This window comes from Chionomys nivalis, chromosome 17 (genome assembly GCF_950005125.1).
Source record: "Chionomys nivalis chromosome 17, mChiNiv1.1, whole genome shotgun sequence".
NCBI lineage: Eukaryota > Metazoa > Chordata > Mammalia > Rodentia > Cricetidae > Chionomys > Chionomys nivalis.
The window spans coordinates 20,365,427-20,376,875 of record NC_080102.1 but is presented as its reverse complement, the minus strand read 5'-3'; positions in this window follow the sequence as shown (position 1 = coordinate 20,376,875).

Genomic DNA, 11,449 nt, shown 5'->3' with positions numbered 1-11,449 from the left:
AAGTTGCCATCACTGTGCACATTTCAGACGCTTGCCTTCCCCCATCTTTTTAAGTGTGGCCCACAGGCACTTGAATAGCTTCTGGGAGACGGCTCCCTGTGCTCTGAGAGGGGCTTCTTTTCTGTGCTAATTCAGCTCTGTGACATTGTCAAAGACACTCAGAACTGAGTCTAAGCCAAACTCAGTAAACAAAGGGGGTCACCTGTAGCCTACCATTGATTGGGCAGACTGACGAAATGTTGTGCTGGTGCTCTCAGAATCTAGCCAACAAAGGTAACAGAATCAGGGAGATGTAGATAGACGACTAAGCAAAGTAAGTACGTGTCTGCCCCAAAACAGGTACTTGGAAAGAGGAAGAATAAATATAAGCGCAAGCAAGTCTGTTGTGGTCATCTGGCCCAACTTTTCACAAACTTAGCAACCTGCGTAATGAACAACAATGAACCGAGTCTTCAATCAGGGCCTAAGGATTCTGGGTGGAGTCACAGTGAACAAGATTTGCCACCCTACAAAGGGTTGAGAGCAAAGACAAGACAGAAATCACACAGCATCTCTGAGGGAAAGAGGATAGCTGGCACCTTCTATATGTGGTCTCTTAGGTATCGTTATCCCTTATTATTTGAATCTGTATTCTTCCACTGTAATATAATACAGTCAGGAGTGACATATATTTTCTGGCATTCATCAAACAAGATTATGATCTTTAGGAGTCTCGATGCTGGTGAGGTACCTTTCCTCCAGGCCAATTTGTTTTCTACATTTTGATCCCTCTAGAACCCATAGTACAATGTGTAACAGATGAGACGTTAGTTGGATGTCAAATTACTTAACTGTTTCATAATGGAGCAATCTTTCTATTCTTCATTCTCTTGACTCTGTCAAGGCCTTCTTCATTTTCTGCTTCCCCTAGCTTGTATGAGGCTAAGATTGGCACACAGGCCCTACACCTATTTGCTGTAATAAAGCGAATTCCTTGGCTGCCTGTTAGAAAGTCAGTGTGGGAAAAAGTAAATGGGGTTCTTGTAACCAATCAACTAAATATACTTAGGACAAGTAAACCAAGAATTTCACCTTGATACAGAAGACAAACAGGATGGGAAATAAAGGATCAAGGGGGATTAAGCGTATGTGAAAAGGAAGCATCTGCCTATAATAGACACAAGGAAAACAAATAGAAAATCTGTTGCCAAGATTACATAAAGATTATATTGGAAATTGTGGGATGAAAGAAGGGATAAGAAGGAAGCAGCGTAGCAGTAAGCTAGGTCCCGGTAGATACGTTTCTAAGCAGTGAGGATGAGAAAGATCCCAGTGTTAAAGATTAGTAGAGCTAAGACAGAGATGGTGCAGGGAAGCATGACTGACATGGGCTGCTTGGGGCCTGGCATGGATATGCTATGCTGGGGCAACAAAAGTGTTAGACTGATGAGGGTAGAAAGGAAGAAAATGGCTCTCTAGTAAGGTCACACGGTAGTGAGCTCAGGTCTTAGCAAAGCAGCCAGATGCACAGGCTGATAGAGGGTCTTTCTTCACCTATATACAGTGTGTGAGGCTCAGGGAGCTCGTGTGGATACGTCCAGCTCTGCCCATCTGGGAGTGGCTCCAAAAGGTAGGGATCCAAATGATCAGCATTTCCTACTCTTACTGACAGGCTCACTCTCACCAAGCATCTATGTGCTTTCTCTCCTCAATTGCTTGTTAAATAGGAGCTAAGCTACTGATTGACAGATTTGCCAGAGTCTAATACCTAGCACAAGGGAACAGACTTGATCAGTGTCTTGAGCCAACTCTAAGACCTACACCTATCGATAGCCATAGTCAACCTATATCATCCCTCTGAGAGTTTTCCCACAAGCAACACATATGACCAATCCATGGAGAAGACCAGAGGTTCAGGGGAATTAACCCCTAGGAATAATACTTAAATGTAGAGAGATTCAAGTTGGTGGACAAACATCCCAATTCTTTCGAACCCCCAATGTGGCAAGTGTGGTGTGAATGCCCTAGAGTTTGTCAGTGGGCTTTGTACAGGCCGGTTTTGTGTGTTGACTTGACACAAGCTAGACTCATCAGAGGAAGGAGCCTCAGTTGAGGAAATGCCTCAATGGGATCCAGCTGTAAGACATTTTCTCATCTTGTGATCAATGGGTGAGGGCCCACTCCATGGTGGGTGGCGCCACCCCGGGGCTGCTGGTCTTGGGTTCTATGAAAAGATGGGCTGAGCAAGTCAGGGGAAGCAACCCAGTAAGCAGCACTGCTCCATGACCTTTGCATCAGCTTCTGCTTCCGGGATCCTGACCTTGAGTTCCTGTCCTGACTTTCTTCAGTGATGAACAGCAATGCTGAAATATAACTCAAATAAACCCCTTCCTCCCCAACTTGCTTTTTGTTGTGATGTTTTGCCAAAGCAATAGAAACCCCAGCCAAGACAGGATTCCAGGGAGGGTTACTGAATCCCCGCTGCCCATAATGACAACCCACACAAAGGTGCAGTTGCTGCTTTTTTTTCCCCTTCTACAACTTAACCCCGCATCTCCATCCCTCTGAGGGCTCTCTGGATGACCTTGTCACAGTGACTTCTAGGAAGCATGATAACCTTCCACTAAGAGGCTACTTTTAAGAGAAATAAAAGTTATGACACACCAAGATGTCATGCATTAATAAAAATAGAAAGATAAAAACCTTCTGAGTGCTTCCAATACCTGTTGCTATTGGAACAAACAGAACCATATTGAGGTAGGCACTGTTAATATCTTTATTTTATGCAAGACAAAGGTGAGACTCTGAGAAATAAAATGAATGAGGTAGTTGCAGATCTAGGGGTCAAATGCAGACCCATCTGATCCCAAACCACTTCTCCATTTACTGCATCACTTTTCAACAAGCCTTGTCTTAGCAGGACTAGTCTGAGGACACAGACTGCTTCCATGGCTTCTTCGATAAGCCACCAGAAGAGGACTTGGGAAGCAATGTTGGTCATATCGTAAAAGTGTCCAGGAAAGAGGTGGACACAAGGTTGAGAAGAATCAAAATCAGGTGACAAGTGTGGAAAGGAAGAGAAAGAACCAAATGCTTTCTTCTTTTAAGAGAGTGTTGGAGCACTGTCTCTACAATGGAGACCATCTTCATGCTGCCATCCTGAGGACCCAGGTCCCAGTAGGTGCATGCTTCAGAGGAGCAAGGAGAGAAGCAACACACACACGCACACGCATACACACAAACACACACACACACACACACACACAGTGACTGCCTGATCCTTGGCTAGATCTCCAGCTGTACTGTTGGAATCCTCACACAGCTCCTCAACAAAGCAAGAAAAGAAGCAGGGCATTTGGGGCTTCAAGAGTCAGTGACTCCCATCTGAGATCTGATTTCAAGCACCCCTCTTACCTCCGATCATTAATTGGGCCAATGTCAAGGGTGATACAATCTCTGCTAGCAAAACAATACTGAAGAGAATGGTACCACCAACCCTCATAAATCCTGAATTCTCAGGGTGTTGAGGAAGACCCAGGACTTCATACCCCAGGGCCCTGCCACACTAAAATTGACTCCAGTTCACATTAATTCTCTAATGAGAATTAATACTCACATTCATCCTGATACCCACAGTTCACATTAATACTGAAATGAGACCCCAAAGTTCTTAAAGACAAGGCAGTATTGCCCTGACTCTGCCAAGAATGAGCTATGGAGCCTCAGCAAACCGCATCTGCTTCTTCAGCTTTGAAATGATTGTGGGTTAAATCATATGATCTTAAAGGTCTCCACTAAGTACCAGCTGCTATGACTTTCTCAGCAATTTGCCAGGAAGGCAGTCTCGCAGAGAGCAATTAATTAAACAATAACAATAGAATTAAAAGCAAGAGCTGCGCTATTCATTCCGCAACCACCCTAGAGAAACTTATCTCCAACCATAGCAGCCCACACACTGCTCAAAGATAAGATGTTAAACTTCCTGTGTGAGGCAATTTGGGTATAAGACAACATACAGTACTTGCCATAGCATTATCCCAAGAAGCTCTTGGTGCTAACACTTCAGACTGCCTTGGATAGCGTTGAGAATACTGGATAGTGAGAAACTGATGGTTGTAGACAGAAGTTTCTGTCCCACCGGTCCTGCAGCTGTTCAGTCCCAAAGAAACACAGAGGCTTTTATTAATTATAAACTGTTTGGCCTGTTAGGTCAGGCTTATTATTAACTAGCTCTTACAACTTAAATTAAGCCATAATTCTTGTCTATGTTGAGCCACGTAGCTTGGCACCTTTTCTCAGTGAGGCAGAAGGTAAAGAATCAGTGGTGGGAAACAGTTGTGGCCACATTCTACGAAATAGTTTAGCTCTCAGTGTGGATCTGTGAAGGTTCTCACTCATTAAGAAATTCATCTGGTCCAGCCTGGTCTACAAGAGCTAGTTCCGGAACAGGCACCAAAGCTACAGAGAAACCCTGTCTCAAAAAACCAAAAAAAAAAAAAAAAAGAAAGAAAGAAAGAAAGAAAAAAAGAAAAGAAAAGAAATTCATCTGGCATTCAGTTTAGAGCCTTCTACACAATCAAAAGCACACGTAACTGCTCCTAAAGCCTCCATAACAGGGCTTACTGGAGTCTTGTTTACAGTGTCAACACTGGCACTGCAGAGCAATTCCATGAAAAAAAAATGGGCCTGTTGCAGAATCACTTCTGGTGGGAGAGGGAAGTCACTTATCGATGTGTCTGTTCCAAATACCTGACCACAGTTGCAAGTCAGTTATTAGAATATGAGTGTTACGTAGCCTGAACTGGCTGTCTCCTGTGACTAGGCAAGAAACTGCTTTTGCCTCCATTGCTGATAGTTTGCTGTTCAAATTGGACAAGCAGAACACAAAAGAAGGCAACTGCTGGACTGTATCAAGACAAGGTAGGAAAGTCCTTCAAAATTTCTGCTTCACAGAAAAGTCTGTCGGATATTCTAGGCCTGTAGGCTGAATATGGAACCTTGGGTGACTATCCAGGCAGTCAGATGTCTTTGTCATTTCTATAGTTTTGGAAGTTGCTTGCTCTGTACTTTCTGTTTACTTGGGTAGTATTATATCTTTCTCAGGTCTCTGATGGAGTTGAAGACATGATAGTTACAATTTTCCTTGTCATCAAATTAAAAAGAAACTTAATTAAGAGGTATAAAGTGTATAAGGTTGAAAGATATAAAAGCTTAAATTGTTTATCTAAGAAAATTTTGAGGTCTAAGAAGATAATTTGGGGTTCAAAATACAATTAAGATAAAGAGTAATTTAGGTACACAACTTTGAACTCACCAAGATAGGATATATAATGGAATATTTTCTCTGAATTTGCCAAATACAAATGGACTGGATATTAGAAATGTAATTCTTTTTAAACTCATTCTTCATTTTACATACCAACTATAGTTTCCCCTCCCTCCTCCTGCTTCCTTCCCCCACCTCCCCTCTACTTCCCATCCACTCCTACTCTGTCTAAATGTAACTCTTAATTGTTAATTGTTCTTATTGTATATAGTCTTACCATGTTAAAACTAAAACCTTTCTATTTAGACAAAAAGGGTAAATACTACAGAATATCTGTTTAACTATGTAAAGATGTGCTATATTTGTTTAACTATGAAAAATGTGTCATATTTGTTTAATTGTGTAAAGATATGTTGATGTTTTATCTTGCCTGCTTAAGGCACCTGATTGGTCCAATAAAAAGCTGAGTGGCCAATAGCAAGGGAGGAGGTGTAGATGGGAATTCTGGGCAGGGAGAGTAAGTAGGAGAAGGAATTTAGGCTTAAGGGAAGAAAGGAAAAGAGACAGCAGGGAGATGACAGGGGGCAGACAGACAGATACAGAGGAAGCAGGAAAAGAGGACACAGAGAATGAAAGAGAGGTAAAAAGGGCCCAAAACAAAAATTAGAATAAAAAGTTTAGATTAAAATAAAAGAGCTAGTGGTACAAGCCTAAGCTAAGGCCAAGCATTCCTGGGGAGCTGATTGGTGGCCCCCAAAAAAATCCAGCTACAACCAGCTCTAAACACATGTGCATATGAGCAACACTAAATGAACTATAGAAGACTGTATTTATGTATGGGTACAGACATAAATTTATGCAACAATAATCAAAGAAGTATTTGAGAATTTGAGAGGAAGTGGGGGAACATGGAAGAAGTTGGTGAGGGAGAGGGAGAGGTGAAAATGATTTAATACAATATTCATGTAAGAAATTCTCCAAATTTTTATTTTAAAATTGGAATTTAATTTAAAATTCTGAAAAGGTATCTGGCCCAATAAGTAGAATTCAGATGTAACTGTCCATTGGTAATATTCTAAGTCAGATGGATGACTGTGCTCCTATAACATATCTATTATAGAACAGGATTCCGGCCAGTGGCACACCTGCTGAGGAGGGAACCTGGCAATACTGATGTATGCAAGACATCAACCATTTTTCTGTGTATGGCAGATGAAAGAAGGGAATCCAATCCCAGCAGTGTGACTGGGGTGAAAGCCAAGACTCTGGGCTTTACAGATACAACAAACGAGGAATGACAAGTAAAGTAGGGCACTCAGGTCAAGGTCACAACAGCAAGACAGTTGATGCTGACCCTGCTGATTTCTTGCCAGCCCCCATGGGTACATATGGTTAAAGTGGAATGCACTGTTATTCAGTAATTTTTATGTGAGATTGACAATGAGGCTAGATAGTTCATTTATAACTCGCTTCCTTATTTTGGATACATAATCATCTCTTATACGCTATGAACATTATTGGATATTTAACTTACAGCAGTTCAGCTATCACAGAATTATAAATTTGACTACCCTCTATTGAGTGCTCATCTTATCCTGGAAACTGCTAAGTGTCTTTAGCAAACCTTGAAACAAAGCTATAAAGGTAAAAACCGCATTCATTACCTTTTCGCTCCTATGACAAAACACTAGAGATAATCAACTTGAAAGGAGGGAAGGTTTCTTTTATGTCAGTTTCAGAAGCTGTAGTCCATAGTCACTTGACCTGGTCACCCTGGGTCTATGGGGAGGCAACAGATCATGACAGGGTAGTATGGTGAGCAACCTGTTTTCATGAAACTCAGAAAGCAAGATAAAAGAGATCAAAATTCCATAACCTCCTTCCAAGGCAGGCCCCAGTGATCTAAACTTACTACTGGATCCTACTTGTTAAAGGTTCAATTACCTTCCAATAGTGCCAAACTGAGAACCAAGCCTTCCAGCAAGGGCCTTTAAGAGACATTCCAGATGGAAACTCTAACACAAGCTCTAATTCTAATTGTGTATGATAGACAGATATATACAAAGACCAGGATTGTATGATTGCTTTGTTTATCATCATAAAAAAAAAAAACACTAGGAGCTGGAGAGATGATTCGGGAGTTAAAAGCACTTTTTGTTCTTGCAGAGGACCTGTGTTCAGTTCTCAGGCAACACATGACAACTCACAACCATCCATAACTCCAGTTACAAGAGATCCAATGCCCTTTTCTGATCTCTGAACTCACTAGACATGCACGTGGTACATGTACAGACACATACATGTAAGCAAAACATTCACACATAAAATATCTTTAAAAAGTAAGAAAATCAATAACAGTATATGATTTAAGTTACACTCTTTTTACTATAGGACACTTTTATCAAGTATTATTTTACTACCTTCTGTAGTTATCAATCTGAAAACAATACAAATGAATGAAAAGTCATTATCTACATTTGTGATTTTCTTCTAAAAACAAAACACATGTGCCAGCTGTTTGAGGATTACAGGTAGTTTTAATATGTAGGTAGTCCACTGCCAATAAAGGGAAGAAGCTCTCAAAAAGGCAAGCTGAACATCTCGATCACAGTACTATGTTAGGCCTTCCATTGGCCAAAACCAATATGGTCTGATTGAAATGGACAATACAAAACATTGAAAGTGTTTAATGTTGTGTGTCAGTGGACAGGAAACAGTGCATTCTGAATCTGTACTTTGCTTCAAAGAACAAATTGTCAATCATAGCCCAATTCCAGAACCGTGAAAGGAAGCTGAAATGCCATCTCTACAAATCTACAGAAACTGACATGTCCTTTTGAGAACAATCATCGCAGCACAAATCCCACGAGATCTAAGAGCCCAGAAATGTAAATCTGAATGTCACAGGGACATTCACACTCTGTAAAAGTCATCCCTAAAAAAAACGGTCACAAAATAACAGGGTGATACTTGAAAAGGTGAAGGTCAAACTTCAACTCTCCATAATCGGTATTTTCAAGACATGGGAGGTCAAAGATGAGCAGGACACAAGAGCTTCAGAAAGGGAACAAGAGTTCTCTCCATATCTACTTGTCCTTAAACCAGCAGTTCTCAGCCTGTGGGTCACGACCCCCATAAGATATTTACATTACAATTCAAACAGTGGCAAAATTACAGTTATGAATTAGCAATGAAATAATTTTATGGTTGGAAGTCACCACACCATGAGGAACTGCATTAAGAGGCTGCAGGCATTAGGACGGTTGAGAACCACTGACTTAAACCCATAAAGCCCGGGGTGAAGGAAGCCATGGAAATAAACTAGGAATTCACCTAAAGAAATGTTTTGATTAGGAAAATGCCCCACTGACCCAGCAGACTCCAGTGACCGGTATTTCTGAACTATTGATGCCAAGAAGTAAAAATAAAAACAGGATATGGCTTCAATCTACAAATCAGGCCCTGGCAATGAAGAGAGAGCTTTACTTTCCTTCAGACTCTAACGATGGTATCTGTAGTTTCGAATCCACAGGCTGTTAGGATTAATTATCTTCTCTACTTGGTTCATCAATCTTTAAAACAAAAAGGCTGCCAGGAATCACAAATCTCCATGCAGGTGATATGAATTGTAGATATTACATGTAGAACATGTACAAGTACTTTATAAAATAGCATTGTTTTCAGATAAAGTTCCAGTCTTCGTATCTCTCTCTTCTGTCTTAAGAATTAATGTTTTGGTCCTGTAGGTTCCCCTGTCATGAACTTGACACCCCCTGCCTCCACTCAGCTCATACAATCCGAACTCCGCGAGAGATTGACTGTGGATCTCTGCATCTGCTTCCATCAGTTAAAGGATGAATGTTCTCTGATGACAACTAGAATAGTCACTAACCTGTAACTTGGTCTGTTCGTGGGTCTCCTAGCAGAAGGATCAGAACCTGTCCCTAGTGCTTGAGCTGATTTTTGGGAACCCATTGCCTGTGCTAGGATGCCTCGCCCAACCTTGATGCAGGGGAAGGAGCTTGGTTCTGCCTCAACTTGGTGTGTCCTGCTTTGTTGACTCCCATGGGCAGCCTGTCCCTTTCTGGAGACTGAGGAGGCATGGAGGGGGAGGGGGAAATGGGAAGAGAGGAGGGAGGGGAAACTGTGGTTGGTACGTAAAATAAATTTTAAAAATTTAAAAAACACACACAAAATTAACATTTGGGCTAGGGAGACAGCTCAGTCCGCATGTTGATTGTAAGGTGGGTATGAAGACATAAGTTTAACTTCCAGAAACCGTGTGAAAAAACAGCTGGACATGGTGGCATGCACTCAGAATCCCAGCACTAAGAAGGCAAAGGCAAGTTGATCCCTATGCACTCACTGGTCAGTCCATTTACACTACTTGGCAAGTTCCATATCAATGATAGACCATAGCTCAAAAAGGGGAATGGAGGAACAGAAACCCAAAGTTGGCATTACTTAAGAGAGTGAACTTCACTATTAAAATAGGGCAAATTTATACAGTTTAACTAGAGCATCCTGGGGAGAAAGGTGGAAGCCCAGAGGGGTAGCTCAGGATCACTGTGCTTTGCTATTGCCCTTCAGTATCATCAATTGTTTATGTGTGTGTGTTTATATGTGTATATATAATCATATATGCATTTATTTATATGTGTATATGTGCATAATTCATATCTGCTTCCAACCAAGGAGACTATTCACAAGTTGAAAAGCATCAGTTGACATTACCCCAATTTCCCGCTTTCCCCAAGACACATCACTTTGGGAAGGCTGGAAGTATTTACACTAATCTGAGCATTAGTGACCATATGCTATTCCTCTTTTAAATATTCAGCAACCATGCAGTTAAAGGAAAGGTGTATAAGCACCCCAGTCACAGAGAACAAATGTTTTAGCCAAAGTATACATATTACAGACTTGACATTGAGCAAGGAATTAAATGCCAAAAGCATTATCATCCCCTAGACATTTAGGAGAGTTCTATGTAGTCATGAGCAGAAATTCCCAGATGTTACAACTTTTTCCTGCTAGGTTGCCTGCAGAATAGTGTGTGTTGAATCTGCTCAAGGATATTTAAACTGTCCACATACATTCTGTTATGTACATACTGATAGCAGACAAATTGGTGCACCATTAATTATCTCAGTGCGAGCTATCCCCACCACTGTCCACTTACTTTCTCTTACAGAACTGGTACATCGAAGAACATCCATTAAACTTCATGTGCTTAAAACCCATTAGGTTTTAACCAGCCACTGTGGTGGAGTTCGAGGAGCCCAGCTGAAATACAGAGTGTTTCACGAGCATTTGCAAGTTTGCTCAGGATCAGAGTTTTCATCAGCTATGAACTTGGCAAGTATTATACATGTAATTCTCAACTTTTCCAGTCAATAGAGTTTGGGGGATCAATTTTCAAATATTTTACATTCTGATACCCATTTCTTCAAACAGCTTTCTGTACTCATGCTTAGCTTTATTGCTCGCTCCTTCATAGACCAGCCTCTCTGCTTTTACAATTAGTAAGCAAGTCTTTGGTGCACTCTGCTATTTTCAAACTAAATGTTTGCATCCAAACTGAAAGTCCTTGTCTTTTGCCTAACGCAAGGTTCCACACATTTTTCTTGGGTTCTTGCTTCTTGTTGTCAACATAAAACATCAACAGCTTGTCCTTGTGTTTCCCAAAGTTATATACAGTAGAGAAACACACCACTTAGCAAAACACCACAGGTGACCATACCATTAACGCTTTTCCTAACATGCTCCTAGGAATTCAGCTGTCACTGTTTAATAATTTTAAAATTGAAACACTGAATTTTATTTCTCCTTCTGGAATTCATACTATCTCAAGGCTGATATGCCCTGCATTCTATCTTACATTGACCTTCTGTACTCAGTCTCGTCCCTCATAGTCTCTTTCATTAAATGTTCCTACATTCTCTCTGTCTTTCTGTCTCTCTGTATATGTCTGTCTTTATCTCTCACTTTCTCTCTCTCTCTCTCTCTCTCTCTCTCTCTCTCTCTCTCTCTCTCTCTCTCTCTCCCTCCCTCCCTCCCTCCCTCCCTCCCTCCCTCCCTCCCTCCCTCCTCTCTCTCTCTCTCTCTCTCTCTCTCTCTCTCTCTCTCTCTCTCTCTCTCTCACACACACACACACACACCTAGTCCTCTCCTTTTTTCTATTTCTAGCTCTCAGGTTTCCTA